The following is a 15,506-nucleotide window of genomic DNA, read 5'->3' as shown; positions in this document are numbered from 1 at the left end:
AAGTAGTTCGCCATTGGGGCAAACCAAGGAAAACTAGCTGACATAACATGCAAACTTTCTAATGGGAATGAGTCATTGATCGGAAATGGATCAGTTTTTAAATTCTCAATGCGGCTTAAGTGATCCGCAACCAGGTTTTGAGATCCACTCCGGTCCCTAATCTCAATGTCGAATTCTTGCAAAAGCAAGATCCAACGTATGAGTCTAGGCTTTGACTCATTCTTTGTCAATAAATACTTCAAAGCTACATGATCCGTGTATACCACTATCTTTGAACCTAGCAAATAAGATCTGAATTTATCTAAGGCATGAACAATGGCTAAGAGTTCTTTTTCGGTAGTGGTATAGTTGGATTGTGCGGCATCTAGTGTCTTAGAAGAGTAGGCAATGACATAAGGGAGTTTACCCTCACGCTGTGCAAGCGCGGCACCCACAGCATAGTTTGACGCATCGCACATTATCTCAAACGGCAACGTCCAGTTGGGGCCTCGCACAATCGGTGCTATGGTGAGAATTTTCCTCAACTCTTCAAAAGCTTTTACACATTCACTGTCAAACTCAAAATCCACATCTTTTTGGAGTAGGCGCGACAATGGCAAGGCAATCTTGCTGAAGTCCTTGATAAAGCGCCTATAAAATCCTGCATTTCCCAAAAACGAGCGGACCTCCCTCACGGATGAGGGGTGAGGCAGAGTAGTAATAACATCGACCTTGGCTGGGTCCACGGAAATGCCTTTATGAGATACTACATGTCCTAACACTATACCTTGTCGTACCATAAAGTGACATTTTTCAAAATTTAAGACAAGGTTGGTGTCAACACATCTAGCTAGGACCTTGGCCAAGCTCTCCAAACAACAATCAAATGAGACACCATAAACGCTAAAATCGTCCATAAAAACCTCTAGACAATTCTCCATTAGATCGGAGAAGACACTCATCATGCACCTCTGAAAAGTGGCGGGTGCGTTACATAGTCCAAATGGCATCCTTTTATAGGCAAAGGTGCCAAACGAACATGTAAACGTGGTTTTCTCCTGATCTTCAGGAGCAATATGTATCTGAAAATATCCAGTAAATCCATCAAGAAAACAGTAGTGAGATTTACCTGCCAAGCGGTCTAGCATCTAATCGATGAAGGGTAAGGGGTAATGGTCCTTCCGTGTGGTGGCATTCAATCTTCTGTAGTCAATACATACTCGCCACGCATTTTGCACTCTTTTAGTGACCATTTCTCCATCTTCCTTCTTCACCGTTGTGATGCCCGACTTCTTGGGAACAACATGAACCGGGCTCACCCACTCACTGTCGGAAATGGGGTATATGATATCCGCATCCAGTAGTCGGGTGACCTCTTTCTTTACTACGTCAAGGATGGTTGGGTTGAGCCTCCTTTGCAGTTGCCGAACCGGCTTGGCTCCATCTTGGAGAAATATCCTATGCATGCACTTATGCGGGTCAATCCCCACAATATCCGCAAGGCTCCATCCTATCACTTTCTTGTACTTTCTTAGAACGTCTAGGAGTTTTTCCTCTTCTTCACTTGAGAGTTCACTAGCAATGATAACCGGAAACCCACAGTTGTCTTCTAAGAATGCATATTTCAGATGAAAGGGAAGGGATTTCAGTTCACTTGCTACCTCAAGATGAGGTTCCTTTTCATCAGGCTCATGGGACTCATTCTTGGCAACTTCTTTAAGTTCATCCTCTTGGTCATCCATCTCCTCAACGGTGGGGGAGCACGACTTGTCATGATCTTCTTCTTGTACTTCTGCCACCACTTCATCAATTATGTCGCATCGGAGCATAGAATGTTCTTCGGGAGGATGTTTCATGGCTTCCTCTAAATTGAACTTGATAGTCTTGTCTCCAACTCCAAAGGAATATACACTAGTAAAGGCATCTAACTTGAATTTGGAGGTTTTGAGGAAAGGTCTACCAAGTAGGACGGAGGATGAGCTTCTACCTTCCGTTGGGGGCATCTCAAGGATGTAAAAGTCAACCGGAAAAACCAAATCCTTAATTGCCACAAGTACATCTTCAGCTATTCCCATTACTGTGATCACACTTTTATCGGCTAAGGCAAACCTCGCCGCCGACTTCTTCAATGGAGCTAAATTCAACCGCACATAGATGGAAAGTGGCATGATGCTAACACAAGCTCCCAAGTCACACATACAATCATGAAAAGTGTATCCACCAATACAGCAAGACACTAAGCATGGTCCAAGGTCACCACATTTTCTTGGAATAGGCTCCATCAAGGAAGAAATCGAGCTACCCAAGGATAGTGTTTCCAATTCCCCTATTCTATCCTTGTGTGTACACAAGTCTTTCAAAAATTTTGCATACTTGGGGATTTGTTGAATAGCGTCAAGGAGTGGTATGGTTACCTCGACCTTTTTGAACACTTGGAGCATGTCTAATTCAAATTCCGGTGTCTTCTTTGCTTTCTTCACCATGGAAGGAAATGGAATAGGAATTGATTCATTGACTACGGCTTTCCTCTTGGGTTCCTTGAGGTTTACTCCTTCTTCCTCATGCCTTTTGTCTACCACCTCTTCTTCATGTGGAGCTCCAACAACTACCTCTTCCTCATGCATCTCTCCCATGACTCTTGGGGGTATTTCCTCCAATGTAGTCCCCGACCGTAGAGTGATGGCATTGAGACCGCCTCTTGGGTTTGGTTGGGGTTGGGATGGAAGTTGGAGGAACTTGAGGGTTGGGTGGTGTTGTTATTGGGAGTTAGTGGTTGGTTTGACATGTTCATCTTTGAGAGTATGTTGGTGAGGTTAGCCAATTGAGTGTTCAAGGCCTCAAATTGAGCCTTGTTGATCTCATCTCATTTTTCCATAGCGGCTCTAAGCTCATCAACTTGATTGTTGGAAGATGTAGGAGTTTGGTTTTGTTGTCCATGGTGTGGTGTTTGGTACTTGGTGTAGTTATTTTAGTTTTGGTTGGCTTGGTAGTTGGTGTTATTGTGGTGGTATTGGGATGAAGATTGGTTGTTATTGTGATGAGAAGGAGGGTTGTTCCATCTTTGGTTCGGATTGCTTCCTTGTGCATTATCTCTCCACCCTTGATGTTGATTGCTACCTTGATGGTAGTTGTTTTGGCCTTGAGAAGGATATGGTGGACGGTTGTTGTAATTCACATTGGCTACCACAAGGGCATGTTCCTCTTGAATTTGATGGCATTGGTCGGTGTAATGTGTAGTGCTAGAGCACAATCCACAAATCCTAGGGGGGCCTTCAAGTTGAGCAACTGGAGGAGGGGCTTGGATGGCTTTGATGGAGTAATACTCCCTTTGATCTCTTTGAATTTGTGTAAGGATGGTGGCCATATCCCCAAGTGCCTTGGTTAGACTTGCTTCGGAGGGGACGGTTCTACCACACCCTTAAGGGGGTTATTCCTCACTCTTGTGTGTTGCGTATATTTGGCGACATCCTTTATCAAATCCCAAGCTTCTCCTTCCGTCTTGTTTTTTGAAAGGGACCCGCCACTAGAGGCGATAAGCAATCTTCTATCTTCCGCACAAAGACCTCCGGTAAAGTAGCTAATGAGCAAGCGAGTGGTCATTCCGTGATGTGGACATGACTCCAATAGCCTCTTGAACCAAGACCAATACTCATACATGCTCTCTTGGTCTCTTTGCATTATGCCCGAAATCTCTTTCCGGATGTACTTGGTCTTCTCCGGTGGGAAGAACTTGTCAAGAAACTCTCTTCTCAAGAAATCCCAATTAGTCACAATATCATCCGGTAGCGAATAAAACCATGTTTTTGCTTGTGCTTCAGGAGAAAAAGGAAAGGCAAAAACCATGATGGCTACCTCATTGGCTCCATGCCTTCGAGCCGTAGAACAAGCAACATGAAAATCCTTCAAATGTCGGATGGGGTCTTGACCCGGCAACCCATGATACTTAGGAAGTAGATTTATCAAGCTACTCTTCAACTCAAAGTTTGGATCAAGGTTAGGATACCTTGCTTGTAACGGTTGAAGTATGATATCCGGAGCTCCTTGCTCATGCAAAGTGATCCGGCGTGGCTCCGCCATGTGTGGCTCACCTGTAGGATGCAAAGATGTATTAGCAGTGTCAACAGAAGAATAGGAAGTAACAGACTCCAAGTCACCCTCGGTGGCGTCTAGTGATTCGGTGTTTTCCTCAAGAGAGGCCAAAGTACTAGGCGTGTAGTCCAATCGCCTTCTAGCTTGCCGAGTGTGTAACAAAGTTCTTTCAATCTCGGGATCAAAGTTGGCTAAGCTAGAATTCGATTGAGACCGAGTCATCAAACTTGAAAGTCAAAGTACAATTGCAAAAGAAATTTAAACTATAGCTAAGTATTGAAAGAGCAAAATATCTACAATATTCACATATTCACATAACCAATATCAAGGCATACGTTGCAACCATTCCCCGGCAACGGCGCCATAAATTTGACAATGCACAACCAAGAGATGTTATATTGGTAAGATTTTTCTCTTTAATATCACCTCGTTGTGAGTATAGCCTACCAACAACAATCCTCGGGGGTTAAATTTAGAAGAGGGATTTGGTTGTCACAGGTTCAACCCCAATAGAAATAACCGAAGTATTCAAACCTCGGGTCGTCTCACAAAGAATGGGCAAACATGTGCTTCGACATTGATTAGAAATCCGGGGTTGAGAGTTATGAGCATGAAAATAAATGGAAAACTCAACAAGCAAGTAATCTTAAATTGCAATAAACGAATTCAACTACGTAAGCAAAAACTAAGCAATTCCAATGAGCAAGCAATATTCTACTTAATTTTCCCTTAAGCTAAGCGAGTAACTATGACTAAGACACTTGAAATTGGAAATCGATTTTCAATTATGAATGATAAAAACAACTCTTGGCTAGACACGGAAATTGGGGTCACAATCCTTGTCCAACACTCCATCTTGACAATTATGAGGAACCAAGCTCATTAAGTCTACTCCCAAGTCTTAAGTACGTGAAATCTACTCCTAGACTTGAAGTACGTCAAATGGCTTTGGCCACATCAACCCATAAGTCCCAACCTACCTACTAATTAGATTAGTAGTGGGTTGGCATCAATGAGTATCAAATTGACCACCTAGGGCTCCCAAATCATCAAATCTGTTAGACCCAATGACTCAAGTTTACCCAATTCCCTTGACCTAGGCCCAGAGTGAGAAGAACTACTCCATAATCAAAGTAAACAATTCATCAAACACTTGGTAAGCACTAACAAAATATATGTTCAAAATAGTAATTAAATTGAGTTCTACAAATACCCACTAACAATGATCAACATACAATCAAACAATCAACAAGATTAAACATAGAAATCATCAATGTAACATCAACAAAACAAGATTCACAACATTCATGAAATGGTTAAAATAACAATTGACAAGAATCATAAAACTATCACTAGATGTAAGCAAGATTGTAGCAAGGAAATTAAAGTGAACAATTAAAACTGTAATCAACAAAATCCAATTCACAAATCAACAAGGAAAAATCAAAATGGAAACTAGATCTAGAGAGGAACAAGGATTTCTCTCTCTAGAATCACCAAAGAAGCCAAAAAAACTCAAAATTATGTCCTAGTCTCCAAATGAGTTATCCCCCATTTTCCCCTAAGCATCCTTCGGTCATTTCCATGCAGAAACAGCTTGAAATTGGGCCTCCTTGGCCTCAGAAATCGCCAGGCAGGATTTCTCTTAATAAGGTCGCGTGTAGCTTACCACGCGTGCGCGCCATGCGTGCGCGCGCGCCGATTATTTTTGTGATCCACGCGTGCGCGCCAGTTGCGCGTGTGCGTCGATAGAAATCTTCCAATTTGCGCGGATGCGTCCATCCTTCCGCACCGCTTCTATCCAGTCCCATCCACGCGAGCGCGTGGAGTGCGCGGGCGCGCCGATGCTGCTGCTCCCAAGACTTCAATTCTTCATGTTCCTCCCTTTTTGAACATGCTTTCTCCCTCTCTTCTGAGTCATTCCTAACCTATAATTCCTGAAATTACTCAACACAGACATCACGGCATCGAATGACAATAGAAGAGGATTAAAATATGGCAATTTTAAGGTAAAATAAGCATGTTTTTCATCATAGAGCAATATTGGGAAGTGAACACAAAACCATGCATTTCTTGTGAATAAGTGTGAAAAATATTGATAAAATTCCCCAAAATAAGCACAAGATAAACCACGAAATCGGGGTTTATCAGCGTGCCACGCCTTCGAGCCCAAGTGGCACGTCCAGGGTTCTTTTAAACCTTGGGTAGCCTGGCGTGCCATGCCTTCAAGCCCAAGTGGCACACCCGGGCCTTTTCCCTCTCTTTGTTAGCTTCTGGAAATTTGAACTGGCGTGGCACGCCCAGGGTTTGGTGTGCCATGCCCATGGTATGTGCTTGATCTATCTCTCTGGAAAGTTAAACTAACGTGGCACGCCCAGAGTTTGGCATGCCACACCCTTCATGTGCTTGGCTCCTCTGCTTGGTGTGCCTCGCCCAGAACTCAAGTGGCACGCCCAGGTCTTCTCTTGGGTGATTGGTGATGGTGGCGTGCCACACCTGGGACTTAAGTGGCACGCCTAGTTGATTTTTAAAGCTGGCGTGTCACGCCTTCGATACCAAGTGGCACGCCCATATGGTTGGACTTGTTTTTCCCTCTCTGGAAAGTATAACCAGCGTGCCACGCCCAGGTGTTGGCGTGCCACGCCCATCATTTGCCTTGGTTCCAGTAGCTGGCGTGCCACGCCTTCGACACCAAGTGGCACGCCCATCCTTTGCTTTGTCCTTCTTTGTACCTTGGCGTGCCACGCCCAGATGCTCAAGTGGCACGCCCAGGAAAGGGTGGAAACTTGGCGTGCCACGCCTTGCTGCTCAAGTGGCACGCCCAGCCTTTTTAACCTTTAACTTTCTCTCTGGAATTTTGTACCAGCGTGCCACGCCAAGCTGCTTAAGTGGCACGCCCATTCATTTGTGTCCTTCTTAGCTTTGGCGTGCCACGCCTGGTTCCTCAAGTGGCACGCCCAAGTGATTTTAAAGCTGGCGTGCCACGCCTTCGACACTAAGTGGCACGCCCATGGATTAAGTGGTGGGTTTGGCGTGCCACGCCTAGTCTAGCGTGCCACGCCCCTTTGGTGGCCTTCATTGTTGCTCTCTGGAAAGTTGTACTGGCGTGCCACGCCCATGTGAATGCTGGAGGATCCTCTCTGGACTTTAGTATTGGCGTGCCACGCCCAACTTCTGGCGTGCCACGCCCATGTGATTTTGTGGCATTTGCTCCAAGTGGCATGCCCGTTTCATACGCCCAGCTTCTTTTGTTGTTTTCTCCCCCTTTTCGATGTCTTTTTCTCCTGTAATTCAGTAAAAACTCATTTGAAAGCAATGTACTGTAATGTTTATCAATTGATGCATGAATTGCAATAATTTAATGAGATTATGCCCTTTTATGGTCCTTTTTTTGCAAGAAAAAAGGGTAGATGATGCAAGTCATCAGCCGCTTAGGCTAGAATTTTATTCCTTTGGGCCCTCGTATCCATTAATGCTCAAAGCCTTGGGTCCTTTTACCCTTGTCTTTTGGTTTAAAGGGTTACTGGCTTTTTCAATCTGCCCTACTTTTCCTGCATTTTTGGTCAGTAATGGATTTTTCTGCTTTTTATTTTTTTCTTTCTTTTTTCGCATGCATAATAATTTTTTTTGCAACATGCTTTTTTTTTCTTTTTCTGTTTTTCTTGCTTCAAAAATCAATTTTTAGATTTTTCAGATTATCAATAATATTTTTCCTTTTTCCTTATTCTTTCAGGAGCCAACATTCATAAATTTCAACTTCAAATATGCACTGTTTATTTCATACATTCAGAAAACAAAAGCAGATGACACCACATCAAACTAATTAAACTAATCTTATTTTAAACTTGAAATTCATGCATCTCTCAATTCTTTTCAATAAAAATATTTATTTAAGCAAGGTGAGAAATATATGGAACATTTTACAACTTAAAGACATCAATGCAAATGATCATGTGATGTCTGCGCATCATGTTATGTTTTTCTATGCTTTTTCATATAAAAAATTAGTTTATAATGCCCAATTATTAAGTATTTGTTGTGCTTAAGTTGTATATTGCTTTGATCTTTTGATTTGATAAAATTTGTAGAAAATGGTGGAAAAAGAAGCAAAAAGCACAAAATAAGCTCAAAAGAAGAAAAGAGGAAATTTTGGGCGTGCCTGGGCGTGGCACGCCAGGCTTGGGTTCCAGAAAAGTGATTTTGATCCAGCACTATGGGTGTGGCACGCCAAGCCTGGGCGTGGCACGCCAGGCTTATGAAACAGAAAGGGTGCTCAACACTACACAATGGGCATGGCACGTCAGTTATATTTTTCAGAGAAGGGAGGAAGTTGCACCATCAATGGGCGTGCCACTTGGTGCTCTAGGCGTGGCACGCCAAGCTTGTGAAGCCAACTCTTATCAATGGGCGTGCCACTTGGTGCTCTGGGCGTGGCACGCCAAGCTTATGAAGCCAACTCTCATCAATGGGAGTGCCATTTGGTGCTCTGGGGCGTGGCACGCCAAGCTTGTGAAGTTAAGATCTTTTCTATTTCTTGTATATGCATGTGTGTTGTAAAAAAAAGCGTAGCTTGATTGCTGAATTGTAACATGTGCTATGACATTATGACTACCATCTTGAGTTTTGTGAGTTCAAAGTAATTAAGCATCATGATCATAAACAAACAAGGTAATTAAAGAAGAAGTCAGTATGAGCATATATATTTTGGGAAGTTAGCATGATTATTGTTGCTCAGTTGCATTTGAATTTGTTTAATTGAAGTCTTCATCTAGGACATTTTATGAAATTTTTGAAATCATGAAAACCTTGAAGAAGTAATTGCAAATAAGGCAAGAAAAAGAAAAGGGAAAGAATGAGAAAGCTGAAGGCTCTGAGTACCAATGACAATGCATTTGCAAGTACTTGTGGTGTTTATGAATCAAGTAAAAAGATTGAAAACAAAAATATTTAGAGTCAAGGGTAGGCTCAAGTGCAAAGCACTCCCTCAAAGCTTAAGGCTCTAAGCATCAATAATTAGAGAGTAAAGAAAAGAAACAAATGAGCTTAAAGAGTCCTCTAATTAAATGCTTGTGGTTCTTATGTATCAAGTGGTAATACTTGACAACAAAGCATTTAGAGTCGTAGCTTTCAACACATGGTGCAAAGCACCCAAAAAGCTAAGCTAAGAAAAGAATGAAAAGCTTGCTTCAAGGAAGGAACATAAAGAAAAAGATATCATAAAATGAGCTAGATAGAAGCATCAATCATTTGAATCTCTTTTGTGATTGTAGCATGCATAAGAAACTAGCCGACCATGAACATAAAAATTGCTACTTTTCTCACCTTGGTTTGTCAAAATTTATTGAATGATTCTTTGTTTGCTTGAGGACAAGCAAAGTTTAAGTTTAGTGTTGTGATGACTGCGCATCGTGTTATATTTTTCTATGCTTTTTCATATCAAAATTTAGTTTATAATGCCCAATTATTGAGTATTTATTATGCTTAAGTTGTATATTGCTTTGAACATTTGATTTGATGAATTTTGTAGAAAATGGTGAAAAAAGAAGCAAAAATCACAAAACAAGCTCAAAAGAAGAAAAGAGAAAATTTTGGGCGTGCCTGGGCGTGGCACGCCAGGCTTGGGTTCCAGAGAAGTGATTTTGATCCAGCACTATGGGCGTGGCACGCCAAGCCTGGGCATGGCACGCCAGGCTTATGAAATAGAAAGGGTGCTCAACACTACACAATGGGTGTGGCACGCCAAGCATGGGCGTGGCACGCCAGTTATATTTTTCAAAGAAGGGAGGAAGTTGCATCATCAATGGGCGTGCCACTTGGTGCTCTGGGCATGGCACGCCAAGCTTGTGAAGTTAAGATCTCAAAGAGGGCATGCCACTTTGTGTTTTGGGCATGGTACGCTAGGCCAACACTCCAGCAAAGAAGATTGAAGAGTCCTACATGGGCGTGACATGCCAGTCTTGGGCGTGGCACGCCGGGGTATATGCCAGCCTGACTTTCTTCCATTCAAATGAAGATATCTTGAGCTACACAACTCTAATGAGGTGATTCTAGTGCCATTAGAAAGTAGACATCTAGAGCTTTCCAACCAAATATAACACTTTATAATGGACACTTGAATTGAGGAAGATATTGACCCCGAAAATACAAGGAGCACAACACATCCCTGCAGAGATACCATCCTGACCTCTTCACCTTCAAAGGAACATAACTTGAGTTGTAGAGATCCAAATGATGTGATTTTGGTGGCTTTGGAAAGTTAACATCTAGAGCTTTCCAAAAATATATAACACTTTATAGTGGACCTTAAATATGAAGGTAAAAAAGACCATTTTTTTAGCATCATAAGCTGGGCGTGTCTATGGGCGTGGTACACCAATTCCTTTCCTAAAAAGGGCGTGGCACGCCAGGTCTTAGGCATGGCATGCCAGTTCTAATGGCCAGAGAGGAAGATTTAGTGCATCATTGAAGGCGTGGCATACCAAGAATGGGCGTGGCACGTCACAACACAAGGGGCGTGGCACGCCAAGAACGGGCGTGGCACGCCGGGGTATTTGACAAACTGACTTCTTCACCTTTAAATGGCAATAACTTGACTTACAGAAGTTCAAATGAGTTGATTCTAGTGGTGTTAGAAAGCTGACATCTAGGGCTTTCTAACAATGTATAATACACTATAGTGGACATTCATTTTAAAGCCCAAACAACTCCATTCTTTCAGCATTGCAAAGTGGGTTATACTCCAGTGTGAAAATTCTATTGGGCGTGGCACTTGAAACCACATGCCAACTTCTCCTTGCAGCCCCCAACCTTCAACCAAGCCCACTCTAACTCTCATTCAAGCCACAATTGTCAATTAATTAAGGCCACAAGAAGCATCTAGAATAGTTCATTTTTATTTCTTTGTAATTTGCTTTCAAGTTCATTTGAGTTTGTAATTTAGGATAGCTATAAATAGGATCACCATACACACATTGAAAAAAACATCTAAGACACAATTAGAGGAGGGGTCATGAAGACAACATGGAAGACAACATGGAAAACCATCATGAAGAAGAGGATCACAACCATGGGGGAGGAGGTAGAGCAAATCATGCTGGGGAGGATAGAAGAGTTTTGGGCTCTTACATCAATCCAAACCCAAGCAATTGTGGAAGTAGTATCCAAAAGCCAACAATCCATGCCAACAATTTTGAACTTAAACCACAGCTCATCACCCTTGTTCAGAACAACTGTTCGTTTGGAGGAGGTGTTCAAGAAGACCCCAATCAATATTTGACCACCTTCCTGAGAATATGTGACACAGTGAAGTCTAATGGTGTTCACCCTGACGCCTATAGACTGCTCCTATTTCCATTCTCACTTAGGGATAAAGCAGCCAAGTGGCTGGAATCCTTCCCAAGGGAAAGCTTGACAACTTGGGAAGACGTGGTGAACAAATTTTTAGCAAGATTTTACCCTCCTCAACAAATCAATAGGCTGAGAGCTGAGGTCCAAACTTTCAGGCAACAAGATGGTGAGACTCTATATGAAGCCTGGGAGAGGTTCAAGGACTTAACAAGGAGGTGTCCACCTGACATGTTCAACGAATGGGTGCAGCTGCACATTTTCTATGAAGGACTCTCTTATGAGTCAAAGAAGGCCGTAGACCATTCATCCGGAGGATCTTTGAACAAGAAGAAGACTATTGAGGAAGCCATAGATGTTATTGAAATAGTAGCAGAGAACGACTACTTCTATGCTTCCGAAAGAGGGAACACAAGAGGAGTAATGGAGCTAAACAATGTAGATGCTCTATTGGCCCAAAACAAGCTCATTACCCAGCAGCTGGCTGACCTCACCAAGAAGACGGAGATGAACTAAGTAGCAGCAATCTCCACTTCATCAACAACCCAAGAGTGAGTGAATGAAGAAGCAGAGGGGAGTCAGGAGCAAGCCAACTACATTGGGAATTCACTAAGGAAAAACTATGATCCATACTCCAAGACCTACAACCCTGGATGGAGAAACCACCCAAACTTTGGGTGGGAAAGTGAGCAAGATCAAAACTAAGACCAGAGACGTTACAACTCCAACAATAATGCAGCTCACCAGCAATTTACACAGAGGACATCTCAACACCCCCACAACAACACTTCTCCACACACCTATTAAAACCAAAACAGCACATCTGCTCCGAAGCACTCATCAATTGATGACAAGCTCTCTAAGATTGAGGCCTTACTTGAAGGAATATGCCAAGAGATTCAAGAAAATAAGGTATTCAAAGAGGAGGTGCGAGCCAATATTAAGAACCAGGGAGAGACCATCAGGAAGTTGGAATTCCAGGTGGGATATTTAGCTGAGAAGATTCCCAAACCTACTGATAGCTTCCCAAGTGACACGGAGAAAAACCCCAAAGGAGAAGCAAAGAAAGTAAGATGGGAAGATTACAAAATGGTCACTGCGAGTGATCAAGAGACTGAAGACAAGCAAGGCAAACTTTGCAAACAACCTGAACACAACTCAACAAAGGAGGAGGATAGAGATCGCCAAGAACCAGAAATCTCACAATAAGAGCTGCTGAAGCTCTATGCACCCTTCCCTCAACTGCTCAAGGGTGCTGTGGGAAAAAGAATATACTCAAGGTTCCTAGACTTGTTTGCATCTCTGCATGTGAACATACCATTCATCAAGGCAATTCAACAAATGCCCACATTCATCAAGTATATGAAGGAACTTCTTCCCAGGAAAAGCTCACTCAAAGGAGGCCAGACTATAGTGATGAACAAGGAATGTAGTGCCCTTATTCAACCTGAGTTGCCTACAAAAAGAAGAGACCCAGGGAGTTTTCACATCCCTTGTGCCATAGGTGAAACTATGTTCGATAGAGCACTATGTGATTTGGGGGCCAGCATCAACTTACTGCCCTTATCCCTGGCAAAGAGGCTGCAGATCAACGAGATAATACCCACAGATGTAATCATCAGACTGGCTGACAAAACTCAAAAGCAAGCAATAGGAGTGGTGGAAAATGTGTTGCTAAAAGTTGGAAAATACTTTCTCCCAACAGACTTTGTCATCCTGGACATGGAAGAGAGTCACACTCATCCAATCATATTGGGAAGACCATTCCTAGCTACGGCCAGAGCACTTATCGATATAGAGAAAGGGGAGCTAATATTGAGAATCCATGATGAACGACTCAGCTTCAATGTTTTCAAACTCTCACAAGAAACAGATCAAGAGGACAAGGAACTAAGCACAAATGATAATGAGACACTGAAGGAGGAAACAAGCACTGAAGCACAGCCAGTTCATTCTAAGATCCCCTTAATAGATAAACAAGGAAAACAGCAATTGCCACAGCTCAAGGAAAAGTTGGAGGAACCTAAACCTCTAGAGGCAGGTGGAGACAACATCACAACTCCTTGGGAAAAAGAGGTCACCAAGGGTAAGGCAACCTCAAAAGAAACAAAGAAGAAGGTACCAAGGAGATGGAGGAACAAGAAGATCCCTACGGAAGACTTCTCTCTAGGGGATAGAGTTGTCTCAGCTTACTTCCCAGATATTCCCCATAATCTCCCTACTGTACCATCTCAGTTACCTAAGGTCTTCACTATCAACAGAGTTCTTTCCCTGGATCATGTGAAAATCATTGATCCAACCAATGGATATAAGTCCACAGCAAGAGGGAAAGACTTTAAGCACTACCAACCACCCTGATGAAGGAAAAACGTCAAGCTAGTGACGCTAAAGAAGCGCTTCATGGGAGGCAACCCATGTTTTATATGTTTTTAAAATAATGAATAAATCAATGTTTATGAATTTCAACCCAAACTTGACGAACACTTGGTGAAATCTTTATCATGCAGTATATAATGAAGAACAAGTTTGGTGTTCAAAGCAAACCAAGATGCATGCTAGTCTTGGGAGCTTTGAACAAAACTTTTCATCACAATCCTTTAAACTAAGTTTGGTGTCACCCCATGGTGCCACCAAAATGCATATAAGGACCCACCAATAGTTAGTTAGTTAGTTAGAATTCATAAATAAACAATCAAATCCTTTCTTCCCTTTTATTAATATTAGCCGTAAAGTTCATATGGTCATTTTAATATCTTTTCTTACTTTTCTTAGTTTGTCTTTATAGGAAAAGAAAAGGAGCATAAAAAGGGATTGATTGGACAATTAAATGGGGGAGATTTCGCCACTTAATGAAGAGCACTACACACATGTCTTAAGAGGGAACGCATGGGGAAACGCTGCCATGCAACATTGGAGAAAGAAGACCCTTGAAGACCGAACCAATCACTCTCATTAAGTGATGATCCTTGTCCTTCCTTCATACACAACCCCAACCGTCCATCAAGCAACAATCCTTGCAATCCACACCTTCCATCCACTCATGATCTCCCTATATAAGTGGACCTTAGTGCATGATCATTCCTCACACTCAAATTCCCACTCTCCACACTTCATACTTTCGGCTTGCTTAAACCCCTTCATCACACTCTGTCCTAGCCAACCTATTCCTCATCTCTCCGTATCTTCCAACCTCCATCTCAAAACAGCAACTCAATTCATGGCATCATCAAGCTCAAAGAGGCAAAAGAGGAAGGAACCCATGGAGAGTGTTCCTTTCGATGAGAAGAAATTCAAAACTGCCTTTCATGAACGTGAATTCGAACGGATAAGGGCGAGAAAGATATTGCCAGAGTTAATCTTCCAAATCAATGCAGATGTGTCACCACAAATTCTGGAGAAAATCGAACAGAGGGGGGTGGCAATTGCTCACAAGTCCAGAGGGGAAGATCAATAGAAACCTCATCAAAGAATTTTATGCGAATGTAGTAAGAGAGGATAAAACCAAGGCCCCAACCTTCAAAAGTTACGTAAGAGGAAAAGAGGTGGACTTCAGCCCAAATGCCATAACAAGAGTTCTTCACCTGAAATCACCTCGTTTTGATGAGGAAAGTTATCAGGCAAGGATAAGTAGAAGCCCTGATAATAATGAGCTCTCAGAGATAGTGGCAGACATCTGTGTTATAGCAGCTGACTGGGAGAGGTACAGAGATGGGAGACCCAAGTTCATCAAGAAAGGAGACCTGAGCCCTGAAGCCAAGGGGTGGTTTGAACTTGTGAGGAGGTCCATTCTACCAGCTGCAAATAATTCAGAGGTAAACATCAATCGAGCTACTATGGTGCATTGCTTAATACAAGGTGGGGAAATCAATGTGAATGAGCTCATCGCCGAGGGGATTCAAGATTCGGCTGAGAAGGTTGATTCAGGTGCCAGGCTTTGGTACCCCAGCACCATTCTCCGCTTATGCAATAAGGCCAAGGTAGTATTTGAGGACAGCAATCCAGACTGGGTGAACCCAGGGAGGCCAGTTACACTCGAGCGATTGGTTTATACTACACCTGCTCAACAACAAAGAAGACCACAAATAGGAAAAGCA

The 15,506-nt window shown here is 42.7% G+C and overlaps 1 non-coding gene across 1 annotated transcript; it reads right to left on the bottom strand.

The window, feature by feature from the left end:
* Window positions 1–11,541: 11,541 nt before the first annotated feature.
* Window positions 11,542–11,645, bottom strand: LOC112780387 (small nucleolar RNA R71). The gene has a single exon (XR_003191228.1). It is a non-coding gene; the product is annotated as a small nucleolar RNA R71 (small nucleolar RNA).
* Window positions 11,646–15,506: the final 3,861 nt, after the last annotated feature.

This window comes from Arachis hypogaea, chromosome 19, assembly GCF_003086295.3.
Source record: "Arachis hypogaea cultivar Tifrunner chromosome 19, arahy.Tifrunner.gnm2.J5K5, whole genome shotgun sequence".
Classification (NCBI taxonomy): Eukaryota; Viridiplantae; Streptophyta; class Magnoliopsida; order Fabales; family Fabaceae; genus Arachis; species Arachis hypogaea.
The sequence above is the reverse complement of the archived record's forward strand: the minus strand, read 5'-3'. Positions and strand labels throughout refer to the sequence as shown.